The 21,496-nt window shown below is 36.5% G+C and overlaps 1 protein-coding gene and 1 pseudogene across 1 annotated transcript in view; one reads left to right on the forward strand and one right to left on the reverse strand.

The window, feature by feature from the left end:
- Positions 1–21,496, forward strand: part of LOC131956752 (uncharacterized) — a 330,429-nt gene that overhangs the window by 255,311 nt on the left and 53,622 nt on the right. The window lies entirely within an intron of this gene.
- Positions 5,745–5,904, reverse strand: LOC131956762 (uncharacterized; annotated as a pseudogene).

Consider the following 21,496-nt stretch of genomic DNA (forward strand, 5'->3'; position numbering starts at 1 on the left):
ACCCAGCGTGGCCGAGATGTTAGTATACAGCGATTCACTACACGTGTTGGGTTCACATCTCGTGGCATAGTATGAAGTTCTTGAGATGCTTCTTCCTGTATCTCTTTGGGTAGGACGGAACATCTCTTGATTGCAATTAACCTCTGTCTGACTGGGAAGTTCTCCGTAACCATAAGTCAACTCTTGTAATCACGGTACATCCACCTGTTCAGAAAGTGACGCTCAAAGCATTTATGGCGTGCTGGGACTGAGGTGTTGATAGCTGATGGGGTGGAATCAGGCTTGCATATGGTGGGGGCTGGGGTTGATGGTAGCAGTGTTTTAGAGATAGAACTAAACATTTCAGAAATTCTCGGGATATGTGTTGCACCACCTGGTGCAAACCTCGATAACACAGAAAACATTTTGTTGCATAAGCGATGTGCTGTGTTAAGTTTCTAAATCAGAAGTCTTCGTGCTAAATTATAATGTCATATAAAAATTAATATAAATTCGCGATAACGCACGCTGACATTAACATTATTTATTAAATTTTCTTGGTATAAATATTACAGCTGCTTGATACTATCGACTACTTATTATTGGATTAGCAACTAACAATAACTTGGAGTTGTGAATAATATATTATTATTAATCACCAAAAGTTTTAAATATTTTCCTTGTAGTTAAATTTGTTATAATTCATACTAACGTTTGTTTACTTGATTTTGTTTCAGTATGTATTAATTCTTTTTTCCTATCTTTTTATCGTTTAATTAACTAATTACTTCCCTTTATAAAATCAATTGTTATTTCCCCTTACAAAAAAGTTCTACGCGCGAGATATTTTGACAGAAACAGAAGACGACATCAAACCGCTGTGAACTGTGTTACACCTTGGTGCACTCTTGGGACTAACACTAATATTCTGTGGGCATTTCACCCCCACTTCACCCACCCCCGCCTCTCCCTAATTCTTGAGCAGGTCTTAACACAAAATAAAACCAACGCTCTCTAGAGGGCATTCGCACGGGCACACGGATCAGCGCGGCGTGAGTACACCACAGTAGCACGTGCATCAATCATTGACCAGCCGGGTGAGAAACACAATCAGCGCGGTGGTAACAAGGTCGGTAACCGGATCTGTTTGACACGTGGTAAGATAGCCGGACCCGGTAGACGGAACACTTAGCCGGACCTGTTAGCCGGAACACTTAGTGAACCGGATCACGGAGTTAGCCGGACCACTGAGTTAGCCGGGCCACTGAGTTAGCCGGACCACTGAGTTAGCCGGACCACTGCGTTAGCCAGAATGATGACTTTGCCGGACCGCTAAGCTAACCGCGCCACTGATTTAACCTGACCCTTGAAAACTAGACCATAATTAGCCCATTAGTAATCCGGACCACGGAATAAAAGAACTTTTCTCTTAGCAGCCGTCACGTGATACCCGTCTCCCAGCATCAATCATGCATGTGTTCATAAGCCGTGGGCGCCATGTTTCTTGTCGTGACGTCACACGTCATGGAGGTAACCTCTGATCAAACCCCCCCCCCCCCCCACCCGAACAAGATAGTAGAGATGGCTTACAGTAATGTTATATAGGGATTATGGCCGAGCCTGAGGGAATGATCTGTTTCAGTTGTCTCTTGTAGCTTTCTATAATTCATGATATTGTAATTCTGTCAATAAAACAGCAACATGGGATCTATAAATAGCCAGATCTAGATCGTGTACAGTGAAAGAATTGCCATACTTTAATGCTGTTTCTTTGATTTTCAGAAATATTATGGGGGAGGGATTTGTAGATATCGATTTTTCGTTATCTCATCTTAATATTTGTTCTGAAATGGAACACTCAATAGTTGAACACACTGCATTCGAGCTGCATTCGTGTATAATTAAGCAAGATTGTATTACTGTAGTAAGTGAGAAACTAGTAAATACTTAGCAGAGTTTGATTTCAATAAAATTCCCATTCCATTCAGGAAGTATTTTTATCAACTACCCAAAGTTTCACGGCGACTAGATGAAAGGTGCAGCCATACACAAAGGGCACACACAGACAGACAGACACACACACAGACACACACACACACACATCACACATACTTTCATTTTTATGTTTATAGACAACGCGAAGGGAACTCCTATTCTGCTAATTAAGTCGAGATGTCTGACGAAGCCTAATCTACCTAATTGACTAGTTACTCGACATTAGACAATTCTCGTCGCGAACCATACACTTCACTCCCGTTCGCGCATGCGTCAAGATGGCCGTCAGTCGTTGGTAAAGCTCTTCATTCAAAGTCAACAAGTTTTTGACCAGTTTTTTGTCGCGTGGTGGCCTAGGTCATCTGAGTGATGACGTGTCACACAATATGATGACGTGTCACACAAAATGATGACGTGTCACGCAATATGATGACGTTTCTCACACGAGGCTCGCGTGCACGGAATCACGTGATATCCTTGCGGTTGAGTTGTCTGACGTCACGTAACGGAATTTATAAGGTACCGAAAGAAATTTCGCTCGTACAAAAAAAAATATTTCCTGCAGCCAATCAATGTTCACTAATATTTAATCTTCATGACCGGCGAGTGTGTTTTCGTCCACACCAAATCAATATACCTGCATATCATAGCATTTCTATTTATGCCTTGCTTGTTCAAATCTCAAATCATTCTTTTATATCGTATTGGTGGCATGTCCGTTTTTTTTTAAAATTCAATTGGTTTGTTTTATTTCATAATCAGAGCTATACAGATCAGTTTTAGAAGAGAAACTTGAGTAGGTTTTTTTTTTTAAACTTTGACATTTTAAGTATTTTGCCTGTTTGTAAAAAAAAAAAAATATTACGGTAAACGTTCACCCCGATTTGGAGCAAGGAGGATTTCTTTCAGACATTTTTGTTTCTCAAGGAAGGGTGCACTCAAAATTTCCGTTATTGTAAAATCGTTAATGTATATATTTTCTTTATAAATGTTGTTATCTATTTCATCAGGAGGGGAAATGGCGGTGGGCGTGCTAAGGTGGCCATTCCCCCCCAACCCTACACCTAACCGTGAGATACATGAAAGAAACAACAAGATCAATCTAAAAAAATGTGTGCGTGAGTGCAGCATATCAGGAAAGTATATTTTTACTGATATTGTTTACCTATGTAAGCTTATACAAATCACAACTGATCTGCATCGTGTATAGATCGATTATTCGATATCCGTTCACAACAAACTAGGTTCGGCTGACCCTAACATATTTGGTTAACGGTAGGTAGCAGCTCTCCCCCCCCCCCCTCCCCACTCACGACTTGTGTCTACCCTGAGCTAATGACCAGTTCCTGAGCTAACAACATAATTTAAGCGTTATTAGTGTCTGGAATTGTTGCTGATTGGTTGGCATTTTTAGACTAATCGTTTGATTAGATCAGGTCGTAAATGACCGCTCAAGAGGTCGAAGAATGGACGAAATCTACGCTGCCCGAAAAATAGACAATTCGACGTTTCACTGACTGAGTGAAATGGACAAATAAAAGTATCGCCAGCTGGAAAGTTGAGTTCAAATTCTTTAAAAAAATGAAGGATAGAAAAATTTCTAGAAAGAAAAAAAAAACGTTACTCTAGTTTCAGTAGGAAATATATCAATGTAAAATAGATTTTAGCAAAAGATAAGAAAGGAATTATGGAAAACATAGCTGGTGTTTTTTTTTATTTTTGTCAATGGTTTACCACCGGTGAAAGCTTTCGGCCAATAAACATAGCTATTTATAGAGCTGAATGAACATGTCGAATATTTCGCTGTAAAGCCCGGGTTTCGAAACCGGGACTTCCAGCGCGTCAAGCGTGCGTTCTACTTCTAGACCACTTTTTTTTTTTTTTCTTTGTTTAATAAAATTCCTTACTTACTGTCTACCCTGTTCGCGCAGGGAGGCAGTAAGAGAAGGTTGCATAGTTATATACATACATGGAATATTATACATATTTAAAAGAATTTAATTCTTGCTTGTGTTATTTTCCTTGTGTTTCTTGATTCACTTCTGGTTTCTTTCCATATTTTCCTGTTTCCTTGATTTACTTGTTTTCACTTCCGGTTTTCTTGGTTTCCTTTGAAATAACATAAAGTACATGACAAACAAAACATGATCGCTTATCGTCCTTTGGCCTTTGTTCTTGCACGTGATACAATCTTGGTTGGTTAGTGGTTTCTTCTTGGTTGGTAGTTGTATTTTGGGAGTGTTAGTGAGGGATGTTCCGTGGTTGAGGCGTTGATCGATGCGTTGATGAGGCGTCGAGCTTGGTGTGTTGTCTAGATGGTAGTATTGTTCGATGGAGTGGAGCTTGGAGAGGGTAGCGAGATGAGCGCTGTGTCGAGTGTTAGGTAAATTGATTAGTTGGTCTTTGAGAGGCAGTTGGTTGATTTGCTTGTGTTTGACGTAAGCCTCCCACCTAAGATTTCTCCTAGGTCAGGGGTCGGCAACCTTTTGAAGCGGAAGAGCCAAAAGTTACAATTTTCAAAATTTCCCTGGTTTTAAAGAGCCACTAACATTTTTTTATTTGAAAAATATTATTTTTTTATTAAGATTATTAGTATTTGTGCAAGGAGCCGGAGAGCCGCATCTTGACATCAAAAGAGCCGCATGCGGCTCGCGAGCCGCAGGTTGCCGACCCCTGTCCTAGGTGGGTGTCGTCAGAGTGGTAGTGAGTTTGTTTGATACGCAATAGATACTTTTTTTTTTTTTTTTTTGTGCCGTTTGGCGTTTAATATTGTTCCTTCCACAAGTGGATAGGTTGCATGTTAAAAAATTACAATGTGATACATAGTATAACATTAAAAAGATTTACAATGTCTTAATATTCCTTCTGGTTTCTTTGTTCCATGTTTCTTTGTTCCGATTTCTTGGTTCCATTTGTTTCTTTCTTGATTTTGTTTCCGGTTTGCTATGACATAAAGTACAGGACAGTACAAACATGATCGCTTCTCTGTTTTTTGGCCTTTCTTCTTGTGCTTGATACGCTCTTGGTTTGATAATGGTTTATTCTTTGTTGGTAGTTGTACTTGGTGAGAGTGGGTTTGGTGTCTTGTCGTTGCTGGTGAAGTTGGTCGAATGGTGTAGAACTTGCGTTGAGGTGAGGCATGATGCGCATGGTGGTAGAGTTGTTCGATGAATTGAAGCTTGGGGAGATGAGTTGGGTGGGTTCTTTCGAGGTGAGTTGTTTTGAAGTATTGTTCATTGTGGATTGAGGAGGAGTAACGTTGTGACGTAGTCGAGTAATTGAGTTGGGCGAGGTGACGTTGAAGAGTGAAGTTTGCTGATGTTGCTGAGTCGATGGTTTTGAGCTTGGTGGAGTGATGATGAGTGCGAGGTAGAGCTGTTGGCGATTGTTTATTTTGAGTAGATGATCTTGAGAGATGGTTAGTTGATTTGCTAGTGTTTTGACGGAAGCTTCCCACCTAAGATTTCTCCTAGGTGGGTGTCGTCAGAGTGTTAGTGAGTTTGTTGGGAGAGAGGTAGATGCGTTTGACGTAGTAGATGAGTTCGATTTCTTGAGCGAGGTAGTTGCGTTAGACGTAGTAGATGAGTTCGATTTGTTGGCGATAGACAGACCTCCCACCTAAGATTTCTCCTAGATGGGTGTCGTCAGGCTGAAAAATATAAGATTGAAAAGTTAGCCACTCGTACATTTGAAGCCACCCAATACAAGTACTGGGTGACTCATCTCGAGAGCGTGTGCGTTCGAGGGATGTGTGGGAGCAACCCCACAGCGGTCGTTGGCGAGATTTGCGTGAGTTAGAGTAGTAGATTTGACCGCCTCTCGGCCCCGGCAGCCAGCCCTAAAAAGGGCTGACCAACCAAATGGCTAAGATCCGTGTAGATCCATAACAGATACTACACTTTGATCTTAGCCTAAAGGCCGAGAAGCGATAGATACGCTAATTAAAAAAATCACAGTCATAACTCCTAGCTAGTGACAATGAAGAACATTTTTGGTTTCTATATAAAAGCTGTTGATATAAGTAACTTCTGATTATTCAATTAACAACTAACAATTACTAAGAGTGGTAATTAACATTTTATTATTAATCACCAAAGAGTTTAGATACATTTTTTTGTAATTTAATTTTCTATAATTTATACAAACGTTTGCTTACTTGTTTTTGCTTAATAATATATATAATTTTTCCATTTTGTTTTATTGTTTAATTTTTTTTATAATTACCTCCCTTTAAAAGAACTCAATGTTTGTTTTCTCCCCTAACAAAAAGCTCCACGCGCGAGATATTTTGACTCAAACAAAAGACGACAGAAAACCGCTGTGAACTGTGTTACACCTTGGTGTACTCTCGGGACTAACCCAATATTCTGGGGGGGGGGGGGGATCAAGTAAGGGGGAGTTGGATGTTTGGGCGATTTTGGTGGAGACTATTTTTGTATCGTGTTTAAATTTGGGAGATTTTTGGTGTGGGAGAGTTTAGTTTGCGAGAATTTAGAGTGGGAGAATTTAGTATGAGAAAATTTAATGTGGGAGAATTTAGTGCGGGAGAATTTAATGTCGAAGGATTTAGTGTGGGAGAATTCAGTGTGGGAGAATTTAGTGTGAGATAATTTAGTGTGAGATAATTTAGTGTGGAAGAATTTAGTGTAGGATAATTTAGTGTGGGATATTCACTGTTCGAGAATTTTGTGCGGGAGAATTTAGTGGAGAATTTAGTTTGTCGGAATTTAGTGTGAAAGAATTCATTGTGGGAGAATTTAGTGCTGGAAAATTTAGTGCGGGTGATTTTAGTGCGAGAGAATTTAGTGTGAGATGATTTAGTGTGGAAGAATTTAATGTGGGAGAATTTAGTGTGGGAAAATTTAGTGTGGGAGGATTTAGTGTGCGAGAATTTAGTGTGAGAGAATTTAGTGTGCGAGAATTTAGTGTGAGAGAATTTAGTGTGAGAGAATTTAGTGAGGGAGAATTTAGTGTGTGGGAATTTAGTGTGGGGTAATTTAGTGTGGGAGAATTTATTGCGGGAAAATTTAGTGTGTGGGAATTTAGTGTGAGAGAATTTAGTGTGGGAGAATTTAGTGTGGGGAATTTAGTGTGGGAGATGATTATGTGATGTTGTAGTGTAGGTAAAGGAAATTATTTGAATGTTTGTGTGTATATAAATAAATCTATGGTGGATGTGATTGGGTTTGCTGTGAGTAAGTTTAGTGAGGGTGTTTAGATTAGTGGGGGTGGGGGGTTGTCCTTTTGGGTGTGGTTTAATCGACCCCCGGGTCATGTGACAATGTGACGGATTGCGTCATTTGTATACTTTGCTTTATTTAATTCGTCGTCTAAGACTAAATAGTAGGGTCAGTCGTTTCTTGTTTGTTTTCGTCCATTATTAGTTTGATTCGTTTTGATCTTTGTATGCTTTATTCCAGTATGAGAGTGTGGTGTGTTCGGTTTTCCGAGCCTATCTGCTCTATTTTGATTCTGATTTGTGTCCCTCTATATTAATATTCTTGTATTTTCGAAAGTTCTGTATCTTTTGAGTCTATTTGTTCTTTGTTATTGTTTTTTTCCCTTAATTGAGCATACTTAGTTGTTTTTTTTTTTCTAGTTTAGTTTCTATGTGGGCCCTAACGCTATTAATGCTACAAGCATATTGAATTGATATCCGCTTAAAGTCTTATTTAAAATCGTCCCAATGTTGGATTTTGTTTGATTATGGTGATGACTGTGTGTAAAATTGTATTATGTCTTTTATAGTTTTGATGTAGCGCTCGTCTAGTAATAGTGAATTATTGAGTTTCCAGTATGTGTTATGTTTTTGTTTGCTTTGTGTTTGTTCGTTGTTTAAAGTTGTCAGAACTACTGTATGATCGCTAAATTTTACTGTTGAGAATAGGTGTTATACTTTGTTAATTTTCATGCTCAGTGTGGCGTAAATTCTGTCTTATCGGAATCTATTCCCAGATGTTTTACATCAGTGAGTGGTTCGTAAGGTGTGTGGATATCGTGCTATGCATGTGTAGACTAGTTTGAATGATGTTTGAATGTTGTTAATTTAGTCGGCGTGTGGTTTGCAGTTTTTTATTATATTCATGCAACTCACCCAGCCCCTTAATCAATCAAAATTATTGATTTGTACTTTAGAGTGATTTGATTGAATGATATGTATGCTAACGTCATATCATATTTAGTTTTTACGTCATTATTTTGATGAAATTTAAATGTAGACATTTTAAACGGTGTGTCATTTGACACGACGTACTCTAACGTTGTTTTTTTTTAAAGCTTGAAGTTTATAATCTTAAGCAAATTTTTACTAAGGTGATCAAAAATTAAGATGACAATGTAAGATATAGAAAAACAAAATACATTGAGTGATAAAAATAAAAATTGGAATTAGACGTAATGAAGTTCAAGTCAAAAAGAAGTTTAATGAAAACTGTAATACTAAAGCGAACATGGTCAGGTAATCTGCTGCAAGACTAAGATATATATTCCTCTTCCTTCTAGTTTCATTGCCTTTTTTTGGGTTGAGGTCTGTAAGCATAGGTAAACATCGCCATGTTTTTAAATATCGCGATGCAAACCACGTTCTTTCTATAATTTGATCGATTATGCAGGTGTCCGTAAGATTGGTTGGCGCTTTAGTTGATACGAATGACAAAAGGTCTTCACTTTTTTGTTTGCTGAATTAGGCAGTTTTTTGTGTAATATAAATGAATCTCATTTAAAGTTTGAGATGTTTTTTTTTTAAAAAAAAAAGATGTGTTAAGTTCAAGTGAATTGTCTGAAAACATGGAATCTTATAATACTCGTTCAATAGTAGTGGATTATATCAAACACCGAGTAGCAAAGAAAGGCTTTCAGTGGGAAAATGATGGCCGATAAAGTAGTGTTACTTGGTGATGAATTTGAGGAACGATTTAGAAATAGATTCAATGAGTTGATTGAACAGCTTAATATTACTGATAACAAAGCTTATGATACGTTTAAAACAATAGTTGATGAAACCTTCTCTGATGGTGTTAACTGGGGCAGGATTGTGGCGCTTTTAGGCTTTGCTGGATGTTTTGTGGTATATAGTTTCGTACATAATAAAACCCATTTGGTGGATAATGTTGTTGAATGGGTTACTTCATATATCGACACTAACTTACAAGAATGGCTGACGTCTAATAATAAATGGGTAAGAATAGTTTCCATATGCCTACATCATAATATCAAATTTATATCACATGTTAAGAAAAATCTAAATCAGTATATTGACTTGTTTTAACTGATACATTTGAACAACAGAATATTGATTAATTCACATTTATGAGCTGTGTTTTCATTAGAATACATATTGCTTTTAGGATACTTGTCATGTATGCTACAGCTATAATTTTATCTCTATCATCTTTTATCAACCCCTTTCCACATGACTATAAAGTGTACTGATTACCTATCTTCAAGATAGGGAAATTAAGAAATTGAGTCTCTCTTTTTTATCTTCTACAGCAAGGTCTGGTTGAGTTTTATTCACGCAATGAAAGTCAGAGAGATTGGCCATCTTTTAAAACATTAATTAAATGGTCTGTGACAGGACTTGGTGCAATCACACTGGGAGCATTTCTTGCACAAAAAAATCATAAATTGTAATCATTTGTTATGGTGACTGTTACAATTAAGACATACATAAAATTATATCACATTTCTACTCTTAACCCGTTGAATAAAGCCAAACATTTGTAGCGTTAAACATTTTATGGTGTTTTTTTTTTCTTCTCTTCCGCCCTCCCCGTACCCATCACCACCCTTATGTCGGATGTTGCGGGGATGTAAATCTGTTTTTTTCCCCTGTGTTCCAGGCATTAAATATTAAACACGTATACATCTATACTAAATACAAGTTATACTTCATGCAAAATTAATAAACACAATTAATCACAAAAGGCGATTTAAAATATATATTAAAGTTTTATTTATTAAAAAACAACCCCATCAACATATAGTCATAAATATGTGTTATTTATATATCTACATTAGTATAAGGTGTCGTTAAAGTCATGGTTAAATTTATAAATGTCAAAGTATTATATGTTTAGGGGAGATGTTGTCACATTGTCTGACTGTACTTGTCTTTTAATATAAATGTAAGAAAGTGCGTTTCTGTATTGCGTGTATGTATAAATCCCTGTGTTGAATGCCCTGAAACCTGTATTTGTTACATCACACGGTTCCTTTATCGTGAGGACTAGTATAAATGACTATTAGTCTAGTGTGTTGTGGTTTTTGGATTAATAAAATCGGAATGTTTGTGAGAGGTCATCCTATGGGAAATTCATTGAGGTGATAGAGATAGAATGTGGTGGCTGGAATGATCTCAACGGCGTATTTTGTATTCGGTCTATTGTGTTGTGCGTAGTTTAGAATGTCTGCTGTGTTTAAGTGTTCTAAAAAATCTTTAAAATCTACTCTATTGTTAATTAATTTAGGAAGCTCTAAGACGCATGCATTGTGGTTACTCGAGTGAAAGAACCTATATTACCCTGTTTCTTTTTGTTTTAAAATGGTGTGATGATTATAGTTAATTTTGAAGCGTTTAGTTTAGTTTGTGTGTTAAATATGGTATCTACGAGTTTTGTATTCCAGTCTATTGGAGTAGTGTCTAGTGGGTTGTGAAAAAAATTGAATCTGGATAAATGTTTGCCTGTAGTTGCATGTGTCTGTATGGCGTGCCAATTGTCAATGTATATGTTTTGTAATTCTTTGTTTAAGTTGTAAATGGTGTCAATTTCGTCTAACGTTAACTCTAAGTCGTTCACTGCCAGTAAATGTAGGTCTACCACATCTCCCCTTAGGGCATCTACAAGTATAGCGTCGGTGTCTAAATTAACGTTACTGTCGTTGTGAGGTATCTTTAGGCGTTTGTTTGTTGTTTCGTCATAGGACCTTAGTCTGTTTAATTGTATAGGTAGGTTGTCTGTTTGTGTGTCGTTTGCTAATACAGGTTCTTCAGTTTGTCTGTCGGATGTTAATGCAGGTTGTTCAGTTTGTCTGTCGGATGCTGATGGGGTGTCGGTTGGTGTACTTTGGTTGCTGTGAGCTAACTTATAGTGTCTCCTTAAACTATCTATTCTAGTGTATATTTTCAGACATTCTGTGCATTGATGTCTTCCTCGGCCGTGAGCAGTATCTTTATGTCGTGTCAATTTTTTTCTACGGTTGAATACACGATCACAAGTATCGCACGTGTATCGGGTCATGGTTGAGTGACTGGCTGGATGGGTGGTTTGCATCTCAGTCTAAAAATAAAGAACAATAAATAAATAAATAACAAAAAATAAAAAAATAAAAAATAAAAAAATAAAAATAATAATCGTAAATAAAATTAAAGTAAATATATTTGACAACTTATTTAAAAAAAAAAAAGATTTAATTAAAGGGTATAAGCGTATTTTTATATTAACGGGGTTAATTCCATTAATATATATATATATATATATATATATATATATATATATATATATATATATATATATATATATATAAATTAAAATAAATAAAATAAAATAAACAGTATTGAACTTACTTTTTAATGTTAATGTCTAAGCGGCTTGAGATCGGTCCTTAGCAGGGTCGCTGTATGTGGTTGGTTCGGCTGGATATGGGTGGGTTGGGCTTTTGGCTAGTTCAATGGTTTGTTCAGTGGTTAGTGTTGACTGTATAATAAAAATTAAAACGAATACATGTGACTACTTATTTAAAAAATAAATGAGATTTAGTTAAGGGGTAAAAATAAAGTTCCCTTTTCAAAGCTGTTGGTATATAGGACAAGTGAAGTAGAGTTAACTTGTTTCTGTGACCTCAGTATATGACGAGATAGTGTGGTCAGCACTATTTACTTTCCCTAACGCGAGTCAAGTATTCATCAGAGTTGGGTGGACTCAGGGACGGCCTACTAACTTGAGTCCGGATTCGAACTCGTGACTTAGGGGTCAGCAGTAAAGTGGATACATTTGACTACTCATTTAAAAGATAAATAAGATTTAATTAAAGGGTATAACCGTATCTTCATTAGTAATCTAGTGGGTGGGTTGGGTGTAAATTACAAATTAAAGCGAATATATTTGCCTACCAGAAAATAAATAAGATTTAATTAAAAGGTATAAACCTATCTTTGTTAGTGGGAGGGTCGGGTGTATAATAGGATTTAATCAAAGGGAATAAGCGTATCTTTATATTCGCTGAGTTAACTCCCTTAAAATAAAAATAAAAATAAAAATTTAAAAAAATAAAAAATAAAAATATCAACCTTACCTTAGTGCATGATAATTTGAATGTCTAAGATGGAGTGAGCTCGGTATCACAAGGTATGCGGTCCGTATGAGGGTAGCTGGTTCGGTGGACGTGAGCAGTAGTGTTTAAAGTAAAATTTCGTCTGAATTTATACTTTATGAACGCGTGGTCTAATTATGCAGGCGTGGGTCACGCAGATGTGGAGGTCATTGAACTCTACTAACATCCTTGGTTTACAAAGAAAACATAACTCATCACCTGCTTGATACATAAAATCAAAAATCTAATTTCTTTCAATTCACGGCTCGCTCCGCGTAAAAGATGCCTCTCTTATTATCTAACCATCCATGCGCGTTGGGGTATAGCTATTGTCCTATACTGACACGCCACGGTTGCGCACAATAGTTTTTTTCTCACGGAATACAAAAGGGTAGAGTTTTAGGGCCTTTGTTTTTTCCTTAAAAATCAATAAAGTGAATGACGTGCGTGTGCTTTGAATATTTTATCGGATTACCAACACGTCAACCCACCATTTTGTCATTACTTTAAAAGTCGTTACATACTTTTTAAAGGGAGAGCATTTGATATAGAAGGATGTCTTTATTAAATAATTATATTTGTTCTGTTGGCTGTTGTATAACTATTACAAAAAAAATAAATTAAAATAAATAAATAAAATAAAAAATAAAAAATAAAAAAGATAAAAATGAAAGAAATATTCTTTAAAAAAGTAAAGTTTCCTCTTTAGACCAAGTGGTATATGAAGGGGTAGTGTGGTAAGCACTATACCCAGCCGCCTTTACTTTTCCTAACGTGAATTGGGACACATCAGAGCTGTGTGAACTCAGGGCTACTAACTTGAAACAGGATTTGAACTCTAGACTTTCGGATTAGTGGTCTAACTTTACCTTCACTTTAAAAAAGATAATCCTGAAATGGGCAAGAAACTAACCTAACACGACCTTACAGCAATAGTGCAGACTATTGTCTAATTATTCTAAAGACGCTAATTATATAATGTCTTCATTAATGAGTGGACAAGTCAACATTCTGTTCCCTCAAGCAGAAAGAACACGCCGACCACCAAAAAAAATAAATAAATAAATAAATAAATAAATCTTAAAACAGATTTTTTCGAATCAAAATATAACAACTCTACGAAGCAGACAAGCCAAGCCAAGATAACCACAACAAATAAAGCAATCACTCTAAACTTAATTAACACGACTAGGCAACAGAGGACAAAAAAAAAACAGACTGGTAATAACGGCTATTTATAAATCAACTGCATGAGAAATAATGAATAAAGTCAAGCCTTGTTAAATACATTATTTTCATTGACTATTTAAACATATTTTTTTTAATCGATCGAGTTTGTGCGTCGCGGTACACAAAGGGAGGCGGGAGCCACCTGTCTCTCCTCCCCACCCCTACCAACACCCCCCACCCCCACCCCCTACCAACACCACCCCCCCCCCCACCACCCCCACCCCCAGCGGCTGTAAAGGAGCGTCACGGAAGACAATTGGAGGTGGAGGTCATGACCTCCACCAGCTGGAGTATTTTACTATATAGCTTGTCTCCGCAGTATTTTACTATATAGCTTGTCTCCGCAGTATTTTACTATATAGCTTGTCTCCGCAGTATTTTACTATATAGCTTGTCTCCGCAGTATTTTACTATATAGCTTGTCTCCGCAGTATTTTACTATATAGCTTGTCTCCGCAGTATTTTACTATATAGCTTGTCTCCGCAGTATTTTACTATATAGCTTGTCTCCGCAGTATTTTACTATATAGCTTGTCTCCGCAGTATTTTACTATATAGCTTGTCTCCGCAGTATTTTACTATATAGCTTGTCTCCGCAGTATTTTACTATATAGCTTGTCTCCGCAGTATTTTACTATATAGCTTGTCTCCGCAGTATTTTACTATATAGCTTGTCTCCGCAGTATTTTACTATATAGCTTGTCTCCGCAGTATTTTACTATATACCTTGTCTCCGCAGTATTTTACTATATAGCTTGTCTCCGCAGTATTTTACTATATAGCTTGTCTACACAGTATTTTACTATATAGCTTGTCTCCGCAGTATTTTACTATATAAACATGGCTCCGCAGCTCCGCAGTATTTTACTATATAGCATGTCTCCGCAATAATACCCAAAGGGGACCTACTATACTACTTATAGCTTAAAAAGTGTACTCTTACTTTTGTAATTTACGCTTGTGAAAGCTCGTTAATATATAGGGTATTTGACATGCTTTTTCTCTACTATTTAGTCTTAGATGAAGAAATAAATAAAGCACCGTTATACAAATGACGCAATCCGTCACATTGTCACATGATCCGGAGGTCGATTAAACCACACCCAAAAGGACAACTCCCCCACCCCCACTAATCCAAACACCCCCACTCAACTTACCCACAGTAAACCCAATCACACGTAGATTTATTTATATACACACAAATACTCAAATAATTTCCTTTGTCTACACTACAACACAATATACTCATTTCTCCCACACCTAATTCTCCCACACTAAAGTGTCCCGCACTCAATTCTCACACTCTAAACTCCCCCACAAAAAAATTCCCACACTAAATTCTCCCACACTCAATTCTCCCACACTAAATTCCCCCACGCTAAATACACACACACTAAATTCTCGCACAATAAATTCTCCCACACTAAATTTTACCACACTAAACTCTCCCACACTAAAAATCTCCCAAATCTAAACTCGATACAAAAATAGTCTCTACCAAAATCGCACAAACATTCAATTCCCCCTTACTAGATTCCATCACACTCCCCCCCCCCCCACATGGAATTAACGCTGGCACAGAATATTAGTATTAGTCACGAGAGTGCACCATGGTGTAACACAGTTCACAGCAGTTTGCTCTCGTCTTTTGTTTGAGTCAAAATATCCCGCGCGTGGAACTTTTTTGTTAAGGGAGAAAACATATATTAAGTTTCTTTCAAGGGAGGTAATTATAAAATTAAATGATAATAAGGAATTGAAAAAAATATTAATATATTTTTAAGCAAAAACTAGTAAACAAACATTAGTATGAATTATAGAAAATTAAAATACAAAAAAAGTATTTAAAACCTTTGGTGATTAATAAGAAAATGTTAATTACTATTCCGAGAAATTGTTAGTTGTTAATCGAATAATTAAAAGTTACTTATGTCAACCAACTTTAGTATTAATTCCGAGAAAACTCTTCAGGCATTACTTCATGGTTTCAGGGTTTTTTGATTTATTTAAGATATTTATTATTTGCGTGGAGCTAATTGATCAGGGGTCGGCTACCTGCGGCTCTTCAGCTTTACGCTCAAATATTACAATTATTTTATTTTATTTTTAAAACTCATAAAAATATTTTCTGCAACACTGGGTAATGAACCATAAAATAATAAACATAAACAATAAACACTCGATATTCTATTAGAATATTTAGTTGCGCCATATTTCAATGTACTTCCTATTAACTTGTCTATCCCAAATTGCAACATTCAACTTCATGCAGATCATAAAGAAACTTAACGAGCTAAATGTAAAACTAAAAGGAAAACCCAGCCCATGCATTGCTTGAAGAAGCAGTTTGTTTCGAAAAAAAAACCATTTTTTTTTTGTTAAAGACATGGAGAGCGGTAAATTACTTAATTACAAAAAAAATCTGAAGAAAAAAAATATCATGATGAAACCAATGCTACTATTAACATGAATCACTTCAGTATTACTATAAACAGCATGAAGGGTGTTTTCACTGAGAGATTTGAGCAATTCTAAAACAAATTCAAGCACTCTGACGTTTATAGTAGACCCTTTCAACACAGAAACAAATGAGATTATTTCATACATTTAAAGCTATTTATTTAAAATTGTATATACATATATGTACAATGTATTTTATAGGAAACGAGCCGACCCTTGACGTAGCATACTCCGCTATTTAGTGACGGGTGAAGACTTCCTGAAAGACACATTGTTCTAATGGGGTGGGTGGGTACACATTGTTGCGCGTGCCTGGAGAGTGAGGGAGGGGGCGGGAGGTTAGAGAGTCGGTGTGAGTATGTGGTGGTGTCCCGCATGGTTGGGCGACCTAGAGAATTATATATAGGCCCGCATGGTTGGGCGACCTAGAGAATTATATATAGGCCCGCATGGTTGGGCGACCTAGAGAATTATATATAGGCCCGCATGGTTGGGCGACCTAGAGAATTATATATAGGCCCGCATGGTTGGGCGACCTAGAGAATTATATATAGGCCCGCATGGTTGGGCGATATAGAGAATTATATATATATATATATAAACTATATAAAAACTATCTTATTTATTGCTAGTATTATAGCGTCTAGTAAAAGCTTTCATTATATTTATTGCTAGTATTATAGCGTCTAATAAAAACGTTCTTATGTATTGCTAGTATTATAGCGTCTAATTAAAAACGGTCTTATGTATTGCTAGTATTATAGCGTCTAGTAAAAGCTTTTATTATATTTATTGCTAGTATTATAGCGTCTAATTAAAGGTTTCTTATTTATTGCTAGTATTATAGCTTCTAATAAAAGCTTTCTTATTATTTATTGCTAGTGTTATAGCGTCTAATTAAAGCTTTCTTATTTATTGCTAGTATTATAGCTTCTAATAAAAGCTTTCTTGTTTATTGCTAGTATTATAGCTTCTAATAAAAGCTTTCTTATTATTTAGTGCTAGCGTCTAATTAAAACCCTCATAATATTTATTGCTAGTATTATAGCGTCTAATTAAAGCTTTTTTATTTATTGCTAGTATTATAGCGTCTAATAAAAGCTTTCATATTTACTACTAGAATTACACCCTCCAAAAACCTTCCCGGTTTACTAACGTACTCTTTCGGGACACTGGCGGTAGTGGCTCAGGTGAAGTAGAGTTCACCTGTTTTAGTGACCTCGGCATAGAAAGGGATAGTGTGTTCAACCTCTGTGCCGAGCCGCCTTTACTTTCCATAACATGAGTCAGGTATTCATTAGAGCCGGGTGGACTCAGGGACGTTTTACCGGGATTAGAGTTCGAGTTTTTTAATTTACCACTAAAGTTTATTACGTCCCCTAACTCTTGTAACTAGTAGGCCTATATCCATTGATTTATCAGATTTCTACAACCCATGCACCTGTGTTTTTTTACCAGATATCATAATAGAATCAATGTACACATTTGCCCTTCCTATGACCACAAATCAAACCCCAGGGGTGCCGCGATATTAAAGGGTTAACGTTGCGAGACACGGGACTGTCCTTATTGATAGCATCGCCTCTTTTGTGGCGGTCCGTGTAGGGTTAAGGTTCTTCTAGCGAACAAACTTAACCCTTTTGTCTCCGGTAGATTTTGTGATGGAACAACACTGCGTTATTTTTATGTCCTGTTTATATCGTCAACGTTCTTGTGAGTTTTGTAGCTGGATATTCATCACGTGATCGTTAGTATAGTTCCTGCTCGTAGTGCTTATTGCGTCTAACAGTAGAGGAAATAAGCAACTCCGCGTTCACTAATACAGTTCCTGTTTTATTACGCTAATGGTATTTAGTGCATTTTACAGTAGAGTGGTGGTTCTTAATTGATGTTCGATCGAACGCCAGGGTTTCGATGAGTGAGTCTCATGGGTTCAGTATATGTCAAGGCACTCACCCGATTCATATGATTCACGATCGGATTTTGCCAGTGCGGACGATATAACTATTTAGAATGTTTCGGTGAATGTGCATATGAAACTGGAGGGGTTCGGTACCTCCAAAAAGGTTAAGAACCACTGGTGTAGAGGAAATAAGCAACTCCGCGTTAACGAATACAGTTCCGGTTATGTTAAGCAGATAGTGCCTATTTCATTTGCGAGTAGATGAAATAAGCAATATGCCCTTTCCCCTCTTATTGACTGAAGGTAAAATAACATTTTGCTTATTTCCTCACAAAAAGACGCAATAAGCACTATCAGCTATGCAGGCCAATAAAAAAATATATCCTGCTGTGTTTTTTTTTTTTGGTTCTACCAATAAGCTAGATTGATATCAACAGTTTTTTTTACAGTTTATTCAGTGACTTGATTGTCAATGGTAGCTGGAATGAAAATGGGAATAAGTAGAGTCAAAATACCCATTCAAGGGTGGGGGGAGGGGGTATAGGGGAGGGGGGTGATACAATCCAATAGAATGACACCAAATGATAGATGTGAATATTATCGAAATAAAGTCAGCAGTACTAAAACAACAAGTAACCAAATCTACAATGAAGTCACCTGAATATCATACGTCACCAAATTTAAGATGAAGTCACCTGAATATCTTAAGTCACCAAATTAAAAATTATATTACCTGAATATCATAAGTTAAGAAAGTTAAGTTTAGGTCACCTAAGTTCATAAGACATCAAAAATTATAGGTCAACACATTTAACAAAAAATTACCAGTCAACGAATACAAGTGACAAAACTGGTCTATATTCTCTAATAGAACGAAATGCGCTTCACAAAAAAATGTGTACATCTCATTTCGACCACCCATACACTCCCACAATAAATTATCCCACACTAAATTCTCCCACACTAAATTCTCTCACACTAAATTCTCGCACACTGAATTCGCTCACACTAAATTCTCCCACACTAAATTCTCACACACTAAATTCTCTCACAATAAATTCTCCCACACAAAATTCTCTCACACTAAATTCTCGCACACTGAATTCACTCACACTAAATTCTCCCACACTAAATTCTCCCACACTAAATTCTCCCACACTAAATTCTCCCACACTAAATTCTCCCACACTACATGCTCTCAATTTAAATTATCCCACACTAAAAACCTCCCAAATCTAAACACGATACAAAAAATAGTCTCCACCATGGTGTAACACAGTTCACAGCGGTTTGCTCTCGTCTTTTGATTGTGTGAAAATATCTCGCACATGGAACTTTTTTCTATCCTTAACCCTATCCCTAATCCTATCCCTAACCCTAACCCTAGCCCTAATCCTAATCCTATCCCTAACCCTAGCCCTAATCCTATCCCTAACCCTAGCCCTAATCCTATCCCTAACCCTATCCCTAATCCTACCCCTAACCCTCATTCTAGCCCTAACCCTAGCCATAGGTCACTGCGCATGCGCAGAACTATCTTTTGCCGAAAAATCTTATTCCGAGTAGACACTTCGATAATATTAACAGCAAGAAGATTACTTTCACAATCTGTTGGAGTGTAGTCGTCTGATCTTATCAAATCTCTTTACTCTTTAATGAAACTCTAGAGAAAGTTCTACCGCCAAGACAGGAGGTGATTGTACCAGATGGGGCTGAAGAATGTGCTCTACAAGATTTTGACCCTACTCAGGATCAGAGTCGGTACAGTTCAAATCATCTTGAAGCGTATGATTCAGATGACGAGCATCAAGGAGGTCAAAAAGTACAATGTGCCTCTCATTAACAAGCAACATTATTTTTGTAATTAACACTCAATTTCCATAAAAAAACCAATCCAGACTATTTTTGACTGAATGTTTGACTGTTGACGTATGTAAGGACTTTGTTTTGTTACTTTGAACTAAATTGTTCAACCACCCCATTTTTTTAAAAAAAGAAATCACATTTTACATACTTGTCATCACTGTGTAAATATATTTAAACATCCTGTAAGTTGTGTGTAAAATGAATCCTGGTTTCTTATTTTGATTAGATTTTCCAATGTTTCATTTTTTTTTAATCAGGGGCTTAGTCTGTAATTGTATACACACATTGAGTAAACATTTTTTAATGGTCAGAATTAGCAAATATGTTAACATAAATGCATTTGTGCAGAAACCTTACATTGTGTACATACCCAATTAGTGCACTGATTTCCATGTGGTTAATTGCTTGTCTTCCCCCTTTCTTTGCTAAGTCAACAGGGGATTTGTCTTAGGACCTTATGGTAAACTGTTATTACATGGCATTTTTCAGCAATGTTTGACAAGATATAATGTGGCTGGGAAATGCAACATTTTGTCTTTCAAAATAATTTATCAGTTGTACGTAATAATGCAATGGAAAAAAAAAATTCAGTTTGATACACGAATTTTAAATTTTTTAAAGACATGAAAATGTCTTATCATACATCTTGACATCTTATACAGGAATGTGTCAGCAGTGGACCAAGAAGTTATAACAGGCCAAAAAAAATTTAATAGTCCATCCAAGTAGCTTTTTGTGTTTGTACCATCTAAATGATAACTTGATCATTGTATGTAGGCCTATATATAATGAATCTGATGTTTGTGTTAGTATTTGATATAGAAAAATTAGTATTATAAATAAATAAAATGGCTTGTTTACTCTTTAATGAAAACTTGAACAAGAGCTGCGGTTATTGCTTTCACAGTTTCAGTACTGCCAGCGAGTGTAAAACACATACAAAAACTTCCCATCCTGATACGAGTAAATGCCCGCATTGCAACAATCTGATCAAAAGCTGAGATATATATATATATATATATATATATATATATATATATATATATATATATATATATATATATATATATATATATATATATATATATATATATAAGGAAAAAAATTCCATTACCCCCACATTTTCTTACGTCTTGTACCTAAGTCCAGTTATTGTTGACTGACTGATTGAAAGACCAGGTACGCCGCTTCCATGCTTGACACACCTGTAGACACAAGGTGATATCAGACCGGAAATACAAAGGTGATGTCCAGAAAGGAACAAAAGGAAGAAGCTATGCCCGACATACAAGGTAAATCTCCGGATATAACCGGACAGCCAGCGAGTGTAGATCTATTTGAACGAACATCTATCTGATGTAGATTCCATTTTTCTAAACTAGTGAAGGTCGCTCTCTTTAATCACGCGAACACGTCTAGCAAACTTCAAAGGCTAAAGAGTTCGTTATTTCAACCTGTAATCCCATTTACACGATAGGTACGTCACTGTAGTTAACTGTGTAACTTCCTGTATTGGTTTACTTCCGGTTAATCAAACTATCCGCTATTTTAGAAGATGTGGATATTTCTATCACCACAAAGAGGACCGAGCTTTAGTCTTGCTGGCCGCATTGATTAAAGTGACTCTTAGAAGTGTTCTACTCTAGATACAGGCGTCCTTGAAAAGGTCGGTTATACAATAAAAAATATTCAATCGCATTATTTTCTCGTTATGGCCAAGATAGGATTAAGGCAGCGGTTCCCAAATTTAAT

Source organism: Physella acuta, unplaced genomic scaffold, assembly GCF_028476545.2.
Source record: "Physella acuta isolate Inbredline_101_S28 unplaced genomic scaffold, ASM2847654v3 ptg001174l, whole genome shotgun sequence".
Classification (NCBI taxonomy): domain Eukaryota; kingdom Metazoa; phylum Mollusca; class Gastropoda; family Physidae; genus Physella; species Physella acuta.